Raw genomic sequence first — 14,731 nt, forward strand, 5'->3', positions numbered from 1 at the left:
CGAGTTACTCGTAGCAAAGTCCAACAGACTGCCAGGAGATGTTCTAATGATTATTGGCTTCAGCTCTACTCTCAGATACAAACAGCAGCGGACACAGGTAACATCAAAGGAATGTATGACGGTATCAAGCAGGCTTTAGGTCCAATACAGAATAAATCTGCTCCCTTGAAGTCTGCTACAGGTGTGATTATCCAGGACTGAGCACAGCAGATGGAACGCTGGGTGCAGCACTACTCTGAGCTATATTCCAGAAAGAATGTAGTATCCAAAGAGGCGTTAAGTAACATGGAGTGCCTGCCTGTCTTGGGAGAGTTGGACAGTGAACCAACTTTAGCAGAAATGAAAACGGCCTTGGATTCCCTCACCTCTGGCAAGGCACCTAGGAAGGATAACATCCCTGTTGAGGTGCTGAAGTACTGTAAAGAGGTCATCACCACTGAACTGTATGAAATCTTCTGTCTTTGCTGGAGGGAAGGTGGAGTACCACAGGACATGAAGGATGCAAACATCATCACATTGTATAAGAACAAAGGCGACAGGGCTGACTGCAATAACTACCGTGGCATCTGTCTTCTCAGTGTTGTAGGAAAGCTGCTTGCCTGTGTTGTGCTGAGGGGGCTCCGGGTGCTTGCAGACAGAGTCTATCCAGAATCAGTGTGGATTTCGAGCTAATAGATTCACCACTGACATGGTATTCTCCCTCCGACAGCTGCAGGAGAAATGTAGGGAACAACAACAGCTACTCTTTGTGGCCTTCAAAGATCTCACAAAGGCCTTTGATTTGGTTAGCAGGGACGGTCTTTTTAAAATACTGCCCAAGATTGGATGTCCACCTTGACTCTTTAACATCATCATGTCCTTTCATGAGGAAATGAAGGTCGCTGTAGTTTTTGATGGCTCAACATCAGATCCCTTTGACATTTGAAGTGGAGTAAAACAGGGCTGTGTCCTTGCACTGACTCTGTTTGGGATCTTTTTTACTGTCATGCTGAAGCATGCTTTTGGAACTGCAACAGAAGGCGTCTATCTCCAGACTAGATCAGATGGAAAGCTCTTTAATCTCTCTAGATTGAGAACAGAGATCAAAGTTCAGCTGAAATGCATGCGGGACTTCCTCTTCGCCGATGATGCAGTTGTTGTTACCCATTTTGCCTAAGAGCTCCAACAACTTATGAATCAGCCTGAGGAAAACACAAATCATGGGCCAGGGCGTGGACTCACCTCCCTCTATTACCATCTCTAGACAAGAATTGGAGGTTGTTCATGATTTCATGTACCTTGGCTCAACGATCTCTGACACATTCTCTCTAGATGTCGAGCTGGATAAATGCATTGGCAAGGCAGCTACCATTCTCAAGACTCACAAAGAGAGTATGGCTTAACAAGAAGCTGATGGCATATACAGTACCAGCGATGGCGAACCTATGGCACACGTGCCACAGCTGGAATGCGGAGCCCTTTCTGCTGGCACACAAGCCATAAATCACCAGATCGCTACTCCCCCCCCCCCCCCCGCAGCCAAACCTGAGAAGGTGGCTGCAGCCATGGTGCTGGGGCTTCGTCAGGCAGACCTGGAGCAGCTGGTGCTGGCAGCAGATCCAGAGTGGGCTGGATATAGGGGGCTGTCTTTTTTTTCTACTTGACAGTTTCTGATGTTGCAAAAGCAGCAGCAGCTGGCTCACTTGGGAAACAGAAACAAAGGGTTCAGTCTGAGACTGATAATTGACCAAATATTCTTCCATGAAGGAAATTTAATTAATGCTTCATTTGTTCCAGAAAAGATGAATCCCTCTGTTAATGCAGCAACTGTACCTTTCGTGTAATATTTCAAAGAGAGCTTTAGAATATGTAGTAATTCTGGATGCATGCAATAGGTAGATATTTATCTAAAGTTCCTGTAAAGTGTGTGTGTGTGTGTGTGTGTGTTTGTGTGTGTGTGTGTGTGTGTGTGTGTGTGTGTGTGTGTCCCATCTCACTTTCCAAGGTTACAGAAAAAAGTATTACAGAAAGGGCAAACTGTTTTATGGATGTGAAGAATATCCCAAAATGTTCAGTTTTGCTTGAACACCAAAGAGTCCACAGCAGTTTTTAAAGATTAGCTTTTATTTAATTTTATTAATTTTATTTATTGATTTATTGTCATTGTAAGTATATACACAGTATACCCATACAATGAAATTCACAGACAACCAGAGACCAGACACATGCACACACATAAAATTCCCCAAACACTCCCCACCCACTAAAAGTCCCCACTAAAAATACAAGCATCTACACCACAGGCCAAGTAACACAGTCCAACTAACTATTCACTAGGGCAGTGTCTTGTGTTTGCTCGAGTTGATGAAAATGTCTGTTAAAATTCTGCCCTTTTAGGAACCGTCCTTCTGTTGAGTTCCACCATTGTTCCGTCTGGTCTTCAGAGGTTCAGGCAGCAATTTTCTTTTTTCCCCACCTGGATGTCTGGCATATGTGTGTGTGTGGTTTTTTTAAAAAAATTGTGTTATTAAAGCAAAATGTGTTGCTTATGTACTGCCCCATAGCACTTAAACCATTCTCTTGGTGTTGTACAATTTAATTATGCCAGCTGCACATTGCTGTCATGCAAGCAAGCTGGGTACTCCGTTTACCGACCTTGGAATGATGAATCAACCTTGAGCTGGCTATCTGAACCCATCAGAGTTGGAACAAAGTTCATGAACAGAGGTTTTTTTGACTGCAGTACTGCAGTTTAATCATTGCTCTGTGGGGCTCCTATTGTTATTTGTTCACGGCTATAAGGGTGTCTTGAATTTTTAGCACTATGACAACAAGGGCCTTTCCAAGATCCTTTCCCTTTGTAAATAGAAAATTATTCCCTCCCAGAAAACCTACAGTCATGTGAAAACAAAAGTACATCCTCTTTGAATTCTATGGTTTTGTGTATCAGGACATAATAAAAATCAACTGTTCCTTAGCAGGTCTGAAAGTTAGGTAAATAGAACCTCAGATGAACGGCAACACATGACATACCGTGTCATGATTTATTTTTCAAAAATAAAGCCAAAATGGAGAAGGCATGTATGAAAAACTAAGTCCACTCTTACTGCTTCCCCAGGAATTAAGAGGCTAGTTAACAGCTAGGTGTTACTAAACCAAATACCCTTGAATAATTCTGCTACTTTTTGATAGTCATTTGCATTGAGATATACACTGTATATGGGACATGGTGGGACTGCGGGTTAAACTGCAGAAGCCTCTGTGCTGCAAGGTCAGAAGACCAGCCGTCATTAAGATTTAATCCACGTGACAGAGTGAGCTCCCGTCACTCGTCCCAGCTCCTGCCAACCTAGCCGTTCGAAAGCATGCAAATGCAAGTAGATAAATAGGGACCACCTCAATGGGAAGGTCACGGTGTTCCGTGTCTAGTCGCGCTGGCCACATGACCACGGAAACGGTCTACGGACAAACACTGGCTCTATGGCATGGAGACAGGGATGAGCACCGCGCCCTAGAGTCGGACATGACTGGACTAAATGTCAAGGGGAACCTTTACCTTTATACACTATATATACCTTCCCTGCCTGTTTTTGCAAGGCCCACCTCTGTTGCTGCTGCTACTGCTAGATTTTTCACCAAAATGTTGTGGTTGTAAAGAGAATGCTCTTTGAAGCAATTTTTCTTTCAAGCATTGTGCCTGAATATCTAGCTGTAGTTGCCAAATGTTCTTCTTTTGTATGCATTAAAATGTGTGAGCTCAACTTCCTTAGCTCGCATTGCTCATATTTATTGCGGAAGCCTGCCTCATCCAGCATCCTTCCACAGTAGACAAACAGTGCCTATAAAAAGCATTTAAGCAGGACTTAAGTGTAACATACCCCTCTCAGTTGTGTTCTTCAACAAGTGTTGTTTTGAGGCATGCTGTCTGATCTGGAAATTTTCTATAACCATAGGACCAAGCACCTGTAAGCTTTTTTCCCCCACATTGGCCTTTTATTAAAAAAAGCTATTTAATTTGACATTCATCTGTGCATCTTGTGGTAGCAAAATTTGTTAGTGCTGTATATACATTTGCCTGCTCTGAATTTCCCATCATTCAGTTTCACTGAATGGCTTCATGTTCTGTTGTTATGAGAGGAGTCTTCGTCTCCTTACATTATGAATAATTCTATAAATCCATCATGTTCCCTGCCTCATCACCCTACTTTCCTAAACTAGAAAGCCCTAAATAGTGAATCCTTTCCTTTGCAGCAGACGTATTCCAGTTCCCTCCTCAGTTCCTTTTCTGCATGTTCTCCAGCTCAGCTACAGCCCTTTGGAGAGACACTGAAATTGTGAACTGTATCACAGGTGTGATCACACAGTAGATTTGTATAAACACATTATAATGTTAGCGTTCTATTTTTGATCTGTTTCTTAATGAATGCCTAACAAAGATTTTGTCTTTTCTGCTACTGTCACATACTGGGTCAATATTTTTTATCAATCTTCACCACTTTCTTAGTCACTCTCTATCAACTCTGACTCATTGGAATATACGTGAGGCATTTCCTCCCCCTTTTTGTGCATCTATTGGCATTTACTTACAGTACTTTGAGCCGTATTCAACTGTTCGGTGACTTTTCATTTCATTACTAGAACTTTTTGGGATTCTTTTCTGTTTCTATTTCTCTAAATTATTTGGTGTCATCAGCAAGCTTGGCTACTTTACTATTTATCTTGCTAACTCCAAATAGTTTTCCAGGAGCAATGGAACATGTTGAGTTTCGGTTTGTACAAGACTTGATTTTGCCTTACGTTGAAGGCCGAGATGGTAGTTTAATGAAAACTCTGGTCAGTTTCAAAAGAACCTGGCTTAGACACTTGGATTTTATGGCTGGTTTAGCTAACATTTTCAGGATCAAACATAGTAACAAGCGATATTTTATTAAAATGGAAACTTTGGAATTATTTTTACTTTCCCACATCCTCTTTCCTTTTGTGTTGACCAGCTTTCCGTTGGGGAGGAAAAGTACATACAGTGGTGCCCCGTATAGCGACGTTAATCCGTTCCAGGATTAACGTCGCTATACGGAAACATCGTAAAGCGAAATAAAAAAGCCCATTGAAACGCATTAAAACCTGGTTAATGTGTTCCAATGGACTAAAAACTGGCAGGGACAGGGTGGGTGGGGGATCCCGAAGGCTTCCAGGCAAAAGCCTGGAAGTCTTCGGGACCCCTCCACCCTGTCCCCGCCGCCCCGCGGTGCCTTCCCTAGCCGGAATCGGACTCCCAGGAGCCCGATCCAGGCTGGGGAAAGCGGCGGGGGGTGGCTGCCAGCGAAGGGGACAGGGTGGGGGGGAACCAAAGGCTTCCAGGCAAAAGTCTGGAAGCCTTCGGGACCCCTCCACCCTGTCCCTGCCGTCCCGCGCTGCCGAGCCCAGGATGCCTGACAGGCATCGGGTCTCCCCACCTTCCCCCCACGGCTTGGATCCGGCTTGGATCTGACCCGCGGGGGCTACCCCGGGCATGGCTGGACTCGCCCCCGCGGGTCCGATCCAAGCCGCGAGGGGAGGGTGGGAGAGCGGGGGGATCCGCATGCCTTTCAGGCATCCCGAGCTCGGATCCCACCCGCCGCCGGTTACCCAAGGCTGGGTAACCGGCGGCGGGTGGGATCCGAGCCCAGGATGCCTGACAGGCATCGGATCCCCCCTCCCCCCGCGGTGGCCTCAGAAGGACCCTTCCGAAGGGTCCTTCGAAGGCCACCCCAGGCATTTTCCCCCAGCTGAGTGGCGGGAGGGCTCCTTTGGAGGCTCCCGCCGCTCAGCTGGGGGAAAATGGTGCCTATGGGGAAAACATCGCAAAGCGATTTTTCCCAATAGGCACCTTCGTTATACGATTGCAAAAGCAATGGCATTTTTGCCATCGCTATGCGAATTCGTCGTTAAATGGGGCACTCGTTATACGAGGCACCACTGTATAGTACTCTGATAACTGTTGGCTGAAATTCTGTTTATTTATTTATTTATTTATTTATTTGATTTATATCCCGCCTATCTGGTCCAAACGGACCACTCTAGGCGGCTAACAACCATAAAGATAATATAAACAACGAAAACAGACAATTCTAAAAAAAGAAGGCACTACATTACATCATATAATATACAAAACAGAAAACAAAAACAAAAAAAAGGGGGGTCAAGAGGAGTATGATGGAAAGGCCTGCCGGAACAACCAAGTCTTCAATTGCTTCTTAAAGGCACCCAGCGAGGGAGACCTGCGGATCACAGGAGGTAAGTTGTTCCAGAGGCGAGGAGCCACCGCCGAGAAGGCCCGATTTCTTGTCTTCTCCTTCCGGGCCTCCCTCGGCGTTAGGCTCCTCAACCTCACCTCCTGGCTCGCGCGAGTGACACGGGTAGATCTTGGCGGGAGAAGGCGTTCCGCCAAGTATCGAGGCCCTAAACCGTTTAGGGCTTTGTACGTGAGCATCAACACTTTGAAGTCGATGCGGAAACGGATGGGCAGCCAATGCAAGGCGGCCAGAGTGGGTGAAATATGTTGGTATTTTTTCACACCACTGATTAATCTGGCCGCCGCATTCTGCACCACCTGTAGTTTCCGCAGCAACCCCAAAGGTAGCCCCACGTAGAGCGCATTACAGTGGTCTAATCTGGAGATTACGAGCGCATGTACCAAGGTAGTGAGCGCCCCCACATCAAGGTAGGGTCGCAGCTGGGCTATCCGCCTAAGGTGAAAAAAGGCGGAACGGACCACTGTTTGTAGCATAGGCATAACTTTCCATCCTTTCCTCCACATCATAGGCATCCTTCAGTCTCGAGAGACTATGGTAACATGCTCTGAATCGAGGAGTGTCCTCTCCAGAGCATGAAGCCCGGGTAAGGTAATATGGAGGATAGGCTGTTACCCAAGCAGCAGATCCCCCCTCTCCACATTGCTGAAATGGTCCAATGGAAAGGCAAGAGCTAATACAACTGGTTCCAGCAACGTCGCAGGAGTTGGCAGAACGACACGAGCTGCCTTCGGGACTCCAGCTCCGGATTTTGCCTCGAGGTTAACTCCTGAAGCCTTTTCCATTGGTGGATATAGCCACAAGGCTATATTTCAATACATCTAAAAAAATTTCTTTTAGGAGGAGGTAGATAATTTTTAAATAAATAAACAACCACAGTATTAATCACCGGATCCTTATTGATAGCTGCTATATAAATCATTATTAATGATGTTATATAGTAAATCAATCAATCAATACTTTCTGATCAGGTGGTAGACATATTTCATCAATTTTTCATGTAAAGTGTTCTATTTTAGGTGATTTTAGGAGATGGTATATATCAGTCTTCTTGTAGCAAAAAAGACATTTGTAGTATTTTTAAAAAGATGCTTATTCAAGCTGTACATAAGTAAAGTAAAAAAGCAGATTTGATCCCAAAATATAAAGCAGAACAATTGTGGGAGAGGGAACAGAAAAACTGGATGTTTTTCTTCATGAATCCCAGCTCGCAAAACATGTATGTTCCACCATACCTCTGAATTTATCTCAGTTCTTGTTTTTACTATTGTGCAAACAGTAATGGTTTGGAAATGTTCCTCTTTCATTGGCTTTCAATTATGCTAAACAATTAATTTGTATATACCGTATTTGCCGGCATACAAGACGACTGGGCATATAAGACGACCCCCCCAACATTTCCACTCAAAATATAGAGTGGATGGCTCTGCTGAGGAGCCAGTGGCAACTGCCCAGGGCTCTGCCCGGGCCCACTCTGGACATTCATGGCCGGCGAGGAGGAGGGGAAGCGGCCGGTGGCAGCGGAGGAGCAGGAGGGGAAGCGGCTGCGACGAGCGAGCCGGCAGCTTGCTCAGCGGCGTGGGGCAACAGGAAGCCCGGTGGTGGGCTCTGGCTGCTCAGGCATGGCCGGCTCTGCTTCCTTCCCTCTGTCCGGGCTGACCGCCTGCCTGCCTGACCGCCTGCCTTCCTCCCCGGCCGGCGCGGGCCCACATCACTCACTCAATGGCGGTGGCGGCTCTTTACCGGCCCAACTGAAGTGCACCTAGCGTATAAGACGACCCCCCACCCCACTTGGAGGTATGTTTTTTGGGCCAAAAAATCATCTTATACGCCAGCAAATGCGGTGGTTCTTAGATTTTTCTTCTTTCATGATAGTTCATTCATGATACTTCAATTTATTTTTCTTTTATATTGTTTAAAATGATTATTTTGATGATTTCCCCCCCTTTCACATGTGTTTTTTGACCCTTAAATTGTTTTAGGCATTCACTTTTCAAAGTGTACTGAGTTGTGAAAGCAAAGTTATCCCTTCTAAGAGACAGTCGAAAAGTTTGTTTAGGAGAAATTTGAGGTGTGGCCTTCAGAGCCTGCACCTGCAGAAATAGAGAATCTGTTTGCTTGTAGCAAGGCTTGACAACTTTCGAGGGTCTGGTTTAAAGAAAGAAAGAAAGAAAGAAAGAAAGAAAGAAAGAAAGAAAGAAAGGAAAAGGAAAAGATTGGATGTTGCTTTAAAGAATAAAATTCTAATCATGATTTGCTGGCCTGAGGTCTTCAGGTGGTGGGGCAGACTGCACTTTATTTTATTGCATTGCTTCTGCAGGCTTCCAGAATCAGACAGTGCATAGTAATTTTTCACATTTCGGAGCCCCCAAAATGAGTATTGGACCTCATGTAGATACTGTGCATACGGTCTATAGAGAATGAGTTAGGCAAGTGACTTTGTATCTCTAGAGGTGCATCCTGGAAAGATCACACCCTGAGCAAGCTCTGCATGCTTTATTGGTGCTTAAGAAACTGCAGTTTCCATAGGTGCTAATGTCTAGAATGCAGTTTGAACTTTTCTGTTTCTCCCCCTTGCAGTGCCAAATCTGATGACGAGTTCTGAAAGATTCAAATGTTATTGCCTGCTTTTATGTTTTTGTGGCCCAGTATAGATGTTATCCCACTCCACTGTCTCCTCTAAGCTGGGTACATGTGCACACTTCTCTGCCTCTGCATGCAGCTCTCTTCCTCCTCTGCATAGCGATCGCATTAGGTTCTGATCGGGACGGAACCCTGTACTCAAGGGGTGGAGTTATGCCACATACAGGGGTGGGGTCATGCATGCAAGAGGTGGAGCCCTGCCCAGCGGGACTGAAAATTAGAGGGTATGTTGCCCCACTCTGCTCTTCTTTGGTTACACCATTTCAAACGGCACGCTAAAACCTAGAAACTAATAGTGAACTGAAATCTTAAGGCTTGGTTCTTTGTGTAGCAGAAAGGACACGGACCTACACAGGAGGAGGAGGCTTCAGTAGACTTGGAGAGACCCAAAGGCTTGCATAAGTACCAAAATAAATGAAATTAAATAATAAATAAGTAAATAAAAATTTACTTATTTCTATTTCAAAATACTGAAATACTGGACACAACACCAGCAGTCATTACGTCAGACTGCACAGGGAAGCCATTGAAATCCACAAGCACCAGCAGAACTTCAACAAAAAAGAGGAAAGTGTGAAGCTCAACAAAACTTGGCTCCCAGCTCTCAAAAATACAGCATGCAAAAGGTCAACAAACTCTACCCAGCCACAAGGACAGGGGGTCACTACACACAAAAGACCAGCTAATGACACCCATCAACCACAGTGACAGATGATCTCTTCTCCTTAGCACAACAATACACCCACAACAAGACACACTAATCACCCATCTACAGAAAAAGACAAAAGCCTATCTCACAGCCATAAATACTGCACTCCCAAGCCAACTACACCTGAAGATGCCGGCCACAGAGACTGGTGAAACGTTAGGAAGAGCAACCTTCAGAACACGGCCAAAGAGCCCGAAAAACCCACAACAACCATTAGATCCCAGCCATGAAAGCCTTCGCGAATACAAGTAATTAAAAAAATCTAAAGGACCCAAAAATAGCCTAGCGAGGACATTATGCTTGGTGAACATGGAATACTGATGCAAAATGTAGGGGAGATAGAACTGAATTAATTATCCAGAAAGAGGGCAATTTGAAACATAAATAGACAACCTTATATTGCAGCATTTTGTTGCAGAAGTTGTAGATTTTCTGACACACTTTCATGTTGGCATACAATTAGTTTTAATTGTTCTGTGTTGTGGAAGATGTGTTCTCTGTGGCATAGTATACACTATCATGATAGATGCTGACTGGATATTTCTTGCTGCTGTTGTTACATTTGGAAATATTCCTCTGTTATTGTTGATTTATAGTGATTTGATAGGTTTCTGGATCATCCTGTCCAGTGACCAGGAGTAATACAATAAAATGTCCAGTACTCTACTAGATATGTCTACTGACATAATTCCACTGGCATAAACCTCAGCTTGGAATTGTTTCTAGTTAAGAGGTTGACTGACATTCAGTGTTGCCCAACATATTTGTGTCTTGGCGTGAAGTAGTAAAATTTACAGCAATAGAGTTATGCCATTGTGATTTTTTTAAAATAGGATCTTGTCTCACAATAATAAAAATGAAGTTAAAACATCTGTATCACTGACAAATGTGCTGGAGGAGACTTTTGAGGGTCTCCTGGACTGCAAGGAGAACAAACATCGATTCTGAAGGAAATCAACCCTGAGTGCTCCCTGGAAGGACAGATCCTGAAGCTGAGGCTCCAGTACTTTTTGGCCATCTCATGAGAAGAGAAGACTCGCTGGAAAAGATGTTGATGTTGGGAAAGTGTGAAGGCAAGAGGAGAAGGGGACGACAGGGGACGAGATGGTTGGACAGTGTCATCAAAGCGACCAGCATGAATTTGACCCAACTCTGGGAGGCAGTGGAAGACAGGAGGGCCTGGCGTGCTCTGGTCCATGGGGTCACGAAGAGTCAGACATGACTTAATGACTAAACAACAACAAAATCACTGATTAAAATATTATTTATGAATAAAACCTTTCAGCACAGTACAGAGAGAGCGAGAGAGTGATATGAGCATGAAACATGATGGAACAGGAATTACCTCTCTTGGGAAGTAATTCACAGTGCTTCTGCAAAAACAGTCTGATCTTCAATGCTCCCTAACGTGGCCTTCCTCTATAGTATGAGATATATAGCAAATCTTTCATGGCAGACTGCAAATTATGGACAGGTTCACATACATAAATTCCTTCGGATACCCTGGCCTAAAATCCTCTAGACAGCATAGATCTAAACCAGCAATTTCAGTTGTACCCAGGAAGTCACTGAGGTTGGTCCCAAACTGGCGTTATGTATGTGCTTGACAAAATGCACTCCTGACAGCTGAATTTTGCACTAGCTGAAGTATTTCTGTAGCTTAACTATATTTGGCATTCTGTGTTATGCAGCTGACCTAGCCAGACATTTCTCTGGTGTCTGTGATGCATAGTCTCATGAAGTCACTCTGTGTTGGTTGGTGCTGCTGACGTCACTATTTCTGTGCTCTGCTCTTAGTGCTCTCATTTCACATTCATAATCTGGTGATCCTCAGGGAGAAAAGAGCATTAGGTTTTTATGTGAGCAGGCAGGCAGGCTTTGGGATCATGTCAGTCAAATGACGTAGAAAACGTCAGGCACCGGTTTGCTCTTCATTTGACAAAATACACTCGTACAGGCTGTCTCCTTTTGGATGTGGCACCATGTTAAAACATTGCATATCTAGTTTGTAGTGAAGCTTTTTGCTCCCTCTTGTCCAATTGTTTTGCAGTGTAGTGCAGGATTTATGATTTCTGCTTTCTTTACAGAGAAAAGCAGCATTTTTTCCAAGGCAAGCCGTTGACAAAGGTTCATAGTTCAGTGGCAGGTTATATATTTCAATTGCAGAAGGTCACACAGACTGATAATGAACAGCTGTGGCTACTTCATAGAGATGACAATATTAAATTCGTTGTTAATGGGTTTTTTGGGCTCTTTGGCCTTGTTCTAAAGATTGTTCTTCCTAACATTTTGCCAGTGTCTGTGGCTGGCATCTTCAGAGGACAGGAGTCAGAACTCTGTCTGTGCTGTGGTGCAATTTGTTTGGATAGTGAAGAATTTGGATAGTTGAGTATTTATAGCTATGGGATCAGCTTTTGTCCTTTTCTGGAGATGCGTGATTGTGGTGATCAGTGTTTTTTTTGTTGTGGATGTATTGTTAAGGGGGGTATTGTTGTGATAAGGGGGAGAGATTATCTGTCACTGTGATTGATGGGTGTCTTAGCTAGTTTTTTGTGTGCAGCGATCACTGGTCCTTGTGGCTGGATAGAGTTTGTTGACCTTTTGCAGGCTGTATTTTTCAGTGCTGGGAGCCAGGCTTTGTTGAGTTTTAAACTTTCTTTTTTGTTGAAGCTCTGCTGGTGTTTGTGGATTTCAGTGGTTTCCCTGTGCAGTCTAACATAATGATTGCTGGTGTTGTCCAGTACTTCTGTACCTTGAAATAGAATTTCATGTCCACCTTGTTTTAGGGCATGTTCAGCTACTGCTGATTTTTCCTTTGTTTTAGTCTGCGGTGTCTCTCATGATCTTTGATTCTGGTGTGGATGCTGCGTTTTGTGGTTCCAATATATACCTGGTCACAACTACAAGGTATCCGGTATACTCCTGCAGTTGTGAAGGGGTCCCTTTTGTCCTTTGCTGACCGTAACATTTGTTGTATTTTTGTGGTGGGCCTGAATACTGTTTGTAGGTTGTATTTTTTCCAAAAGTTTCCCCATGCGGTCTGTGACCCCTTTGATGTATGGCAGAAATACTTTATTTGTGGGTGGCTGTTTTTTTGTCTTCAGAAGAAAGTTTAAAACTCAAGCACTGAGAGAGATCCCATGTATATGCAGGCTGGCACTGTTAAAAGATAAGGAGGGCACTTAGAGGGCAAAGGCTCAGCATGTTGCACTGTCCATAGGTGAAGGAAAAAGAGGGAGAAGGGGAGCAAGAGTAATAATAAAAATGCATTTAATTTACATACAGCACCAAACTTTGTTATGTACTCACAGCAGTAGCAAATTGTTAGTATAACTATTCTCTTCCATTTCCCTTCTGTTTCTCTTCCACTTAGATGCAGGAGCAGCTATGTGTTGGGACGTGCTTTGTTGTCAAGCCTTTGCAAATTGGATATGGGAAAAGTGTAGCTGAAGTGAAGCATGCTGTCTTATCAAGAAATGGGGTGAGGGGCTGGGTTTTGAGAAAGCAAATATCCCCTGCCAGAAGGGAGAAAATGTGTTCCAAGGGTTCATGTGCTCATCTACTGTATATATGGTGATCTGTCATCTCTGTTGGTGCTCAACAGGGATTGATTCTTCATGACTGTTTGGAATGTGCCTTCTTAAGATTTAATTTACCCCAATATTTGTGTCATGCTTGTTAAGAGTACAAGGTCATGGATCCTTTAAAAAGTTGGTCAATTAGACTTAAATGGCTAATTTTTAATCCTCTAAGCTTATTAGAGCAACAGCATTTCGGCTGCTGTACTTAAACTTGTCGCAAGAATCAGTGTAACCTGTAAAACAGGGTTAATCATGGTGTTTAGAAATACTTGTCTGTTAATGACAGGACATTTTGGAGGTTGCTCATTCATAAGGTTGCCATAGGTTGGAGGTGACTTGATGGCACATTATGTTAATCATTAAACTGACATTTATAACATACAGTATCACAACAGCAGCAGTAGTTGTATGCATGAGTGTGTAGACAATAAACTTAGTTAATGAAGTACCTTATGTTTTAAAAAGCATGTAGGTTTGTGATTACCCTAATCTTCAGCAAAGAAACTCAGGATGCTAGAAAACCTTTACCTAATAAAAATTAATTAATTGATCCTTGGCCACCAGTTTTTATGTGCTACGAGTTAGCAGCTTGTAAATAGGAGGGACGACCCCCCCAGGAGACACATCTTCCTAGAATTTCAACAGGTCTGCAGAAGAGTCATTAATCAACCCAATAGTCAAATGACAATTAGGTCTTGAAATTTACCCAATCAAAGCCCTTATTGCCAAATGTAAAATAAAATGCTAAAAATCCTATCAGCATTTTGGTTTCATTTTCTCAGATATCTTGGACAGAAGAGCTGACTGTGAATGTGATTATTCTGCTCTGTTGCGGAAGACAAACCAAGTAGGAAGCTTCAGTGGTGCTCTTCAAGGGTTGAAGCTCTGTGTGGGCAAACAATCCTGCAAGAAAGTGAAGAGGAAAAGAGTGAGGATAAGTCTTTTTCTTGCAGATATGGACTTGGCTCTAGATTAAAGGAAGAGAAGGAAAAAATAGAAAAAAAGGTCTGTGAGCTAAGAAAATGTTGAATAATTCTCGGAGTAGTACAACAGAATCTGCAGGCCGGGTCCCATGATCAATAAAAGCAAGTGAGTGCTTGAACTCAAATTTCTGACAAATGGACAGTGATTTTGTATAGACTCAGAATGGGACTCAAGTCAGTAGGTTGACTCTGGAAAATGGAAGGAAAACTGAAACTCGACTCTAACTAATTGTTTTCAGTTAAAGAAAGCTGACAGAAGCATGTTGAAGCCATGTTTCTGAGAAACAGAGATGCTTCAGGGTTGCCCTTATGGTGCCTTAACATGGTTATCTTCCTTGAGGCAAGGATGCATTTGGGTTGGGATGTTTCTTCCATGAGGGCCAAGGCTGGACAGTTTAAAGGCAATCGAGTGAGGCAAATAAAATGAATTCCCCCTCCCTCCCTCCCCCAAAATTAGAAGAGAACATAGATTGTAGAATGAGGATTTGTTCTTTTCCTGGTTTTACCGTTTTTAAACAGTTACTCTCTCATAGACTGAATAGATGT

The 14,731-nt window shown here is 43.6% G+C and overlaps 1 protein-coding gene across 6 annotated transcripts in view; it reads left to right on the forward strand.

The window, feature by feature from the left end:
• DNAJC5 (DnaJ heat shock protein family (Hsp40) member C5) overlaps positions 1-14,731 on the forward strand; it is a 62,240-nt gene that overhangs the window by 20,902 nt on the left and 26,607 nt on the right. The window contains exon 1 of one of the 6 annotated variants that reach the window (XM_078391987.1): positions 8,008-13,102. The exons of 3 other annotated variants lie outside the window; for them this stretch is intronic. The gene's annotated coding sequence lies outside the window, so the exon portion shown is untranslated. Of the gene's footprint in view, positions 1-8,007; positions 13,103-13,984; positions 14,292-14,731 lie in introns of those variants that run through there. 2 more of the 6 variants (XM_072996694.2, XM_020812407.3) reach the window with 2 other exon arrangements.

The sequence above is a fragment of the Pogona vitticeps genome, chromosome 4, assembly GCF_051106095.1.
Source record: "Pogona vitticeps strain Pit_001003342236 chromosome 4, PviZW2.1, whole genome shotgun sequence".
Classification (NCBI taxonomy): domain Eukaryota; kingdom Metazoa; phylum Chordata; class Lepidosauria; order Squamata; family Agamidae; genus Pogona; species Pogona vitticeps.